We start from the raw sequence: 6784 nt of genomic DNA, 5'->3' as shown, positions 1-6784 counted from the left end.
TTCTTTCTTTCTTTCTTTCTTTCTTTCTTTCTTTCTTTCTTTCTTTCTTTCTTTCTTTCTTTCTTTCTTTCTTTCTTTCTGTCTTTCTTTCTTCCTTTCTCTTTTCACTAACTTTTGATCTTCTTTGATCTTCCTTTTTTTCCCCTTCTCTGTGTATTTTACGTGCACTCACTCTTCTTCCGTTCTTCCATCCTTCCCCTTTTCTTATGTTTTGAACCTTCTGCTCACTCTACCTTGACAGTAATTACAAGGCAAAGTGAAACACTGAGTATGCAAAGTACTGCTCATGCCCAATCTTTGCAATTTGCCGGTTTTTACTCCCCCCATTCTCTGCTTTTTTCTATATATATTGCAAGTTTATAGCTTATTCTTACTGCTGCATAATCATAACAACTTCACTAATGTGTTGCCATCAGTTCTGTGTTTAATCATTCAAGACCTCCAGAAGTTGCCTGGTAGCACAGGGCACTGCGGCTGTGGGAAGCAAAGCTTCTTGCCAGAAGGAATTCCCAGATTTTCTTGTTCTGGAGCAAAGGTACATGTATGCATGTGCATGCAGGCTGGTATTTGCTCCATAGATCACGCCAATGTCATTGCAGTATGAACACAAGATTGCATCAGTTCTGGTTACCTTGGACAGTTTCAGAATCCAAATTAGCTGAGCTGCCTTTGAAGCCCTGGTTCAGTGTGCCAAGCACAGGTCCTTTGCCCCACAGTGACATTGCTAACCAGGATTTGCTATTTTATTGCCTCCACCTAAATACCGCATATATTCCTTCAAAATGTTCAGCTCCTGGCACAAACACACTACACACAGATGCCTATTTCTGGCCTTGCTACTCAGCCACAACCAAAAGGGCTCTTTGCACTGAAAGCTGGCTGCTTTCACTGGCCAGCACAAAGCAAGTTCAAAGGACCGTGGACTTTGGCTGCTTTTCAAAGTGCACTCTCCCCTCTCTGCCTTTCATCAGTGTTTGGAGAGCAGTGACTTCCCTGAGCTGTGTGTTCTATGGTTTGGGCAGGGATGACCCTCCCTGTGGGAGGACACCCAGATTCCTGGTTCAGGTGTCCTACTCAGTCTGAGAGAGCATCAAGCAATGGAGAGAGGCTTTCCTAGAAGTTCCTGAACAAATCCCATTTGATGTGGATGCATGTAACTAAGGCAAGGGGTGTCCTTTAATGAGGGCGCCTCATACAAGAAAGACACTGAGGCCCTGGAGCATGTCCAGAGATGGGCAACAAAGCTGTGAAGGATCTGGAGCACAAGTCTTATGGGGAGTGACCGAGGGAACTGGGGTTGTTCAGACTGGAGAAGAGGAGGCTCAGGAGTGACCTTGTTGCTCTCTAAACGACCTGAAAGGAGGTTGTGGCAAGGTGGGTGTCAGCCTCTTCTCCCATGTAACAGTGATAGGACAACAGGTAATGGCCTTAAGTTGCACAAGGGGAGTTCAAGTTGGATATTAGGAAATATTTCCTCTCAGAAAGAGCGGTGCTGCACTGGCACAGGATACCCAGGGAGGTAGTGGAGTCACCGTCCCTGGAGGTGTTTAAGAGCCATGTGGATGTGGCACTGAGGGATGTGGTCAGTGTGCATGGTGGGGATGGGCCGACAGCTGGACTTGATCTGAGAGGTCTTTTTCAGTCTTAACAATTCCATGATTCTATGATTTATGGATGTTGTGCATGCATTTACTAGGGGTCTCATGGTGCTGTGGCTCTCCTTTAGACACCAAGCAGGCCGAATTTCCTCCCACCCCATGGTCACCAAACCTCCGGCCACACTCCCCTCTCCTTGCAGAGCCGATCTCCCCTCCTGCTCCTGCGGCCGGCTGCCAAGTGCTTCGGACGGCATCCCCCTATCCTCCCGCGGGTGGCCGGGAGGTGGCACTGCGTCCCCACGGCAGCGGCCGCCGAAGAAGAGGTACAGGAGGCTGCTGATGCCCGGTATCCGCGCGGAGAGTGCCGCCTCCCAGGCTGCAGCACTTATGGCCCGAACCCCCTCCTACCCTCCTGCCACCTCGGAGGAGTGGCTCCAGAAAACACCCCCCCTCTCCCCCTTTCTTTCCTCCATCCCCAATTTTGCTAGCCAAAAAGCGGGGAGGCGGGGGCAGCGCGGCTGATTTATCCCCGGCCGTGATGGACGCGGGGCGCGTGGCCGCACAATGGGGCACCGGCGGGCGAAGGGCTGCGGGGCCGGGGCGGCAGCGCCCGGCGGGACCCGCGGGAGAGGCCGGGGGGAACTGGGGACGGGGTGGGATTGGGGTGGTGGCGGCCGCTGCTGCTTTTTCCCTTTTCTTTCTTCCTTTCTTTCCTTCTTTCCTTTTCTTTCCTTCTTTCTTTCCTTTTTTCCTTTTTCTTTCCTTCTTTCCTTCCTTCCTTCTTTCTTTCTCTTTCTTTCTTTCCTTCTTTCCTTCCTTCCTTCTTTCTCTTTCTTTCCTTCTTTCTTTTCTTTCTCTCTTTTCTTTCCTTCTTTCTTTCTTTCTTTCTTTCTTTCTTTCTTTCTTTCTTTCTTTCTTTCTTTCTTTCTTTCTTTCTTTCCTTCTTTCTTTCTTTCCTTCTTTCTTTCTTTCCTTCTTTCTTTCTTTTTTTTCTGTCCCTTTTATTTTTTTTCTCAGCCCTATATGCAAACTGTCACTTCAGGTTAGCACACGACCTGATGTAGCTCATTAGCATGAGCTGTATCTAATATGCTTAAAACCTCTAATTATTTATTATGCCCTAATTGGCAGCCCAAGAAATGTCTCCGAAGCGATGAGTGTTCATCCCAAGACGCTTTTTGAGAGGAATTCAGTGCTGTCCCTGGTCAAACGTCAGATTTAATTCTTCATCTGGGGCACGGGCTTCATTCCTCTTGTAGAGGGCACAACATGGGTAACTCTCCCAACTTTCTTTTCGGACAGGCAGCAATTACTCACCAATACGTTTTAATGTTCAGAGTCCTTCTTTCTTTAAAAGGATGCCCAAGAAGGGACATGTAAATCCATTCAGTGTGCAGAAGTGAAGGCAGATGCTCCTTGCAGATCACTTCTGCAAAGGAACAGCCACCGCCAAAAATCGTCCTCCTTCCCACTGAATGTAGAAAAGTTTCGAAAATTATGTTCATGCAGAAACTGTTTCAAATAAGTTCACCTCCATGGGGTCCGTCCACCACTCCTCCCCCCGCCTCCTAATTGCCTTTTTTTCTTTCCAAGTCTGTATTATACTTCTTCGGGTTGCGCCAACTATTTATTTATCTTTATTCTTTCCCTCTTTCTTTTCATTCATTATTCTCTCTCCCCCTCTTTTTTCCCCCTTGTGTGTGTGGCTCCTCGGGCTGATCCGTAGCTTGTTACCACCCACTGCACGCTCCCTCCTGCAGCCGAGGTGTTTCTATACAAACTTCAGCGTCCAGTTGTCATATTAATTATTACACTGAGTAATGACTGAAATAGTCAAAATAAGGGGAGACTCAAGAGAGCTTTTTCTTGCTGCTCAAAGATTCAGCAAAGAAGCCTTGCAACAAAGCACTAATTGGTCCCCAGAAATACTCTGACAAGGCATGGAAGATAGGTTTCATAAAGCCCAGCAATTGTGAAGGGGGAAAAGATCCTTGAATAGACCCCACGCTTCTTTTCTAAACTCTCTTGCTGAGCAAAAAATGGACTGCTTCTTGAATACTGGACTGATCTTGAATGCTATACCCAGCAGAGAAAAAAATGCACCATTTATTGTAAGTTTTTTTCCAGCTATTCATGTGTTCTATGTGGAGAATAAGCTGGTTTTGTTTACCATGAAAGACCTTTTACTTTATTTTCACTCTTGGGGGGGAGTTGGGGGGGGGGGGGCGAGGGAGGGGAGAGAAACACATGTGCCCAAATCCAGACGAGCTGCCTACTGTAACAAAATGGAGTGTAACAAATCCTACAGAAGTCCCCAATGTATCGATTCTTTGAAGGTCTATATAGATTAACGACTTTCGTTCTGCTTTTCCAAGGCAGCGTTTAATCATAACATAAATGGCCTTTAAAAAGGGGGTGTGCGAGGGGGGGAAGCATACCAAAGTTTAAATAATAATAATAATAATAATAATGAAGGACTTCAAAAGAGCTCATGAGTGTGGCTGCAGTTCAGGCAGAGAAAAAGCTGCAATAAAATAATGACAGTTCCAGGTTTAAAAAAAAAATCATAAAGGACAGGAAGGAAGGAAGGAAGGAAGGAAGGAAGGAAGGAAGGGAGGGAGGGAGGGAGAAAGAAGGAAAGAAAGAAAGAAGGAAAGAAAGAAGGAAAGAAGGAAAGAAAGAAGGAAAGAAAGAAGGAAAGAAAGAAAGAAAGAAAGAAAGAAAGAAAGAAAGAAAGAAAGAAAGAAGGAAAGAAAGAAGGAAAGAAAGAAAGAAAGAGAAAGAAAGAAAGAAGGAAAGAAAGAAGGAAAGAAGGAAAGAAAGAAGGAAAGAAAGAAAGAAAGAAAGAAAGAAAGAAAGAAAGAAAGAAAGAAAGAAAGAAAGAAGAAAGAAAGAGAGAGAGAGAGAGAAAAGAAAAGTAAAAAAAAGAAAAAAGAAAAGGAAAAAAGAAAAATGAAAAAAAGAAAGAAACAAAGGAATAAAAAAATGAAAAAAAAAAAGCCCAATGAAAAGGGTGAGGGCTATTTATCATCATGTTCGAATGAGGAATTTCAAAGTGCAGGTGCAGGACTATGCACACAAGTGGGTGCAGGCAGGGGCCTTGCAGCAATATTTATTATTTATAAATCTGACAGCCTCAGACCCCTTGCTCTGCGGAGGAAGCAGAGTGGGGAGATGCTGAGATTGGTATTACTTGGACAATGTGAAGGGTGGGCTCATTCCACTGCAGTGTGGATGGCACAGGGAGGGAATGGCTCTGCCTCCATCACTGCCTGGGCACAGAGAGCTGGAGGAGCCTGCAAAGACAGACAACAGTTGATGCACAGTTACATGTGGCAACATCAGGTACTGGCAACTTTTGCCTCTCTAAGAGCTCTCATTCAGAGCCCCCTGAGACTGAAGAACTTTGGACCCAGGAACTCTGGTCCCATTCTGCTGCCTGGGGAAAAAGGCAGAAATTTCCATTCTGTGGTGACTCCACACCAGTTCTTGCACTGGGCAACTTCAGAAGACTTACTCTAAACACGTATAAAGTTTACAGGGCTGCAATTCATTTGGTAGTTCATTTCCTGATCTCTGTTGCCCCATCCCAGAGTAATGGGATGTGAATGGCAGTACTGATGTGTTCCCATTTTCTCACTCCTATGACATCATGATATGGAGCAGATGATGCACTGCATCTGGTGCTACTGATGCTGCTTCCAGTGCAGTGACGTCAGACAGGGGATGTCCCTGAGCAAATCATAGCATAATAGAATGGTTGGGTTGGAAGGGAACTTAAAGTCCATCCATTTCCAACCCTGTGCCTTGGGCAGGGCTGCCCCCCACCAGCTCAGGCTGCCCAGCACCTGGCCTTGAGCACCTCCAGGGATGGGGCATCCACAGCTTCTGGGGGAAATCATCCAGAAGGTGTGGGATGGAGTGCAAACTCAGCATGCAGAGACTAAAAACGAGCGCTGCATCCTGCCTGCATGTGGTGGTCCTGTAAGAGAAGATAGAATCATTCTCTATGTTTGATGAGACAGTAAGCCAAAAATCAGAAAGCAACTCAGTGGTCAGTGAAGAGGACCTTGAAATAAAGGATTTGCCAGAGGTTAGACCTCACAGACACACTTCATCACTTCCATCATACAACTGCATTAAGAACTGCCACGATAATTTGCTCAGAGACCACCCAGTGGGTGTACAGTAGAGTTCTGCCATTCTGTGCTGCTGCTAACGTCCAAATGCCTAGCAAGGATCAGGGCTACACAGGCAGAGGAGGGGATCTCTGCAGTTCCAGGCTGCTGTGGGTGAGGTCTGCAGGGCCTGCAGGGCTGCTTATTGCCCTCATTTCCACCGGCACCTGAGCAGATCAGGCTGTGCAGGTCCCCTCCAGCCATGCCTTAAGGCTGCTATGAGCAGTTGGCACGGCAGCCACTTGCTAGGGACTTCCTAGGGCAGTAATCCCACCCGTGGCAATGCTGCCACATGAAAGTCCTGATGTTTTAAGCATTAGGTAGCACTTATTTCTGAGTTTTCGGAGTGGAGAAGTACACGGAAAGGTGGGGACAAGAGAGAGCAAGATACAAAAATGTGTGAATCGTGCATGGATAGGTGGATTTGTGCAAGGCAGGAGGGCAGGAGGAGAAGGATGTGCCAGGGGTCTCACTGCTGCTGCCCAGTGCTGAGCCTGGCCATGTCTCCATGGCCATGTCCGTATGGCTGTGCTCCCCCGGCTGGGTCCCCCAGGACACCCGTGCTCCCATGATGCCACCACCTGCTTGGGAAGGCAACATCATGTAGCGAGGATGGAGTGACCAGGGAAATAATGGCAAATAATGGCAAATAATTGCACATAATGAGAAATGGAACATGGGACTTGCCAGTCATGGGTACACTGCGCACATCCACTTGCTCAGCCCCACTGAGCACCCCCAGCCTTTACGGTGCCCCCCAAAACACACCCACTCTCCCCATGCTGTGGCCATCCTGTGGCACCCGGTGCCCCAGTGCCATCACCCCACGGCCCCTGGCACTTAGAGTGACAACTCAGACCGAGCATCCCGGAGGCTACGCGTGCCCTAAGTCACAGCCACCCCCAACTCACTGAGCACCTCACCCCCCGTGCACCCCACGTCCCCTATACCCGCGCTGCCCACGCGCGCCGCGTCCCGCCCCGTCGGGGCGCTCCCCCCTTCGCCGCC

This window comes from Numida meleagris, chromosome 1, assembly GCF_002078875.1.
Source record: "Numida meleagris isolate 19003 breed g44 Domestic line chromosome 1, NumMel1.0, whole genome shotgun sequence".
NCBI lineage: Eukaryota > Metazoa > Chordata > Aves > Galliformes > Numididae > Numida > Numida meleagris.
The sequence above is the reverse complement of the archived record's forward strand: the minus strand, read 5'-3'. Positions refer to the sequence as shown.